Source organism: Leptonychotes weddellii, chromosome 6 (genome assembly GCF_054177405.1).
Source record: "Leptonychotes weddellii isolate Sample4059 chromosome 6, ASM5417740v2, whole genome shotgun sequence".
Classification (NCBI taxonomy): Eukaryota; Metazoa; Chordata; class Mammalia; order Carnivora; family Phocidae; genus Leptonychotes; species Leptonychotes weddellii.
The window spans coordinates 60,302,815-60,304,799 of NC_138374.1; positions in this window are offsets into that span (position 1 = coordinate 60,302,815).

The following is a 1,985-nucleotide window of genomic DNA, read 5'->3' on the forward strand; positions in this document are numbered from 1 at the left end:
TTGGGAAAATTGGACAGCCACATGCATAAGAATGAAACTGGACCATTTCCTTACACCACACACAAAAATAAACTCAAAATGGATGAAAGACCTAAATGTGAAACAAGAATCCATCAAAATCCTTGAGGAGAACACAGGCAGCAACCTCTTCGACCTGAGCCTCAGCAACTTCTTCCTAGACACATCTCCAAAGGCAAGGGAAGCAAGGGCAAAAATGAACTATTGGGACTTCATCCAGATAAAAAGCTTTTGCACAGCAAAGGAAACAGTCAACAAAACCAAAAGACAACCAACAGAATGGGAGAAGATATTTGCAAATGACACATCAGACAAAGGGCTAGTATCCAAAATTTATAAAGAACTTATCAAACTCAACACCCAAAGAACAAATAATCCAATCAAGAAATGGGCAGAAGACATGAACAGACATTTCTGTAAAGAAGACGTCCAAATGGCCAACAGACACATGAGAAAGTGCTCAAGGGACACCTGCATGGCTCAGTCGTTAAGCATCTGCCTTTGGCTCAGGTCATGGTCCCAGGGTCCTGGGATCGAGCCCCACATCAGGCTCCCTGCTCAGCGGGGAGCCTACTTCTCCCTCTCCCACTCCCCCTGCTTGTGCTCTCTCTCTCGCTCGCTGTGTCTCTCTTTGTCAAATAAATAAATAAAATCTTTTAAAAAAAAAGTGCTCAACATCACTGGGCATCAGGTGAATATAAATCAAAACCTCAATGAGATACCACCTCACACCAGTCAGAATGGCTAAAATTAACAAGTCAGGATATGACAGATGTTGGCAGAGATGCGGAGAAAGGGGAACTCTCCTACACTGTTGGTGGGAATGCAAGCTGGTGCATCCACTCTGGAAAACAGTATGGAGGTTCCTCAAAAAGTTGAAAAGAGAGCTACCCTACAACCCAGCAATTGCACTACTGGGTATTTACCCCAAAGATACAAATGTAGTGATCTGAAGGGGCACATGCACCCCAATGTTTATAGCAGCAATGTCCATAATAGCCAAACTATGGAAAGAGCCTAGATGTCCATCAACAGATGAACAGATAAAGAAGACATGGTACACACACACACACACACACACACACACACACACACACACACACTGGAATATTATGCAGCCATCAAAAAATGAAATCTTGCCATTTGCAATAATGTGGTTGGAACTAGAGGGTATTATGCTAAGCCAAATAAGTCAATCGTAGAAAGACAATTATCATATGATCTCACTGGTACGTGGAACTTGAGAAACAAGGCAGAGGATCATAGGGGAAGTGAGGGAAAAATGAAGCAAAACGAAACCAGAGAGGGAGACAAACCATAAGAGACTCTTAATTTCAGGAAACAAAGTGAGGGTTGCTGGACTGGAGGGGGTGGGGTGGGAGGGATAGGGTGGCTGGGTGATGGACATTGGGGAGGGTATGTGCTATGGTGAGTGCTGTGAATTGTGGAGGACTGATCACAGACCTGTACCCCTGAAACAAATAATACATTATATGTTAAAAAAAAAAAAAAGAAGAAGAAGAAGAGAGAAAGAAAACTACTGGATCATGAAGGGAGACTTAGAGAACTCAGCAATTCCATAAGGCAAAATAATATCTGACCAATAGGGGTTCTAGAAGATGGAGAGCGGGGGACGGGGGAGAAGTTTTATTTGAAGAAATTATAGCTGAGAACTTCCCTAATCTCGGGAAGGAAACAGGCATTCAAGTCCAGGAGGCTCAGAAAATCCCCCTCAAAATCAACAAAAATAGGTCAACACCTTGACATATAATACTTGCAAATTTCAGAGATAAAGAGAAAATTGTGAAAGCAGCTTGGGCCAAGAGGTCTTTAACCTACAAAGGTAAACAAATAAGGCTGGAGCAGACCTAGTCACAGAGACCAGGCAGGCCAGAATGGACTGGCATGATATATTCAATGTGCTAAATGGGAAAAATATGCAGCCAAGAATACTTTATCCAGCAAGG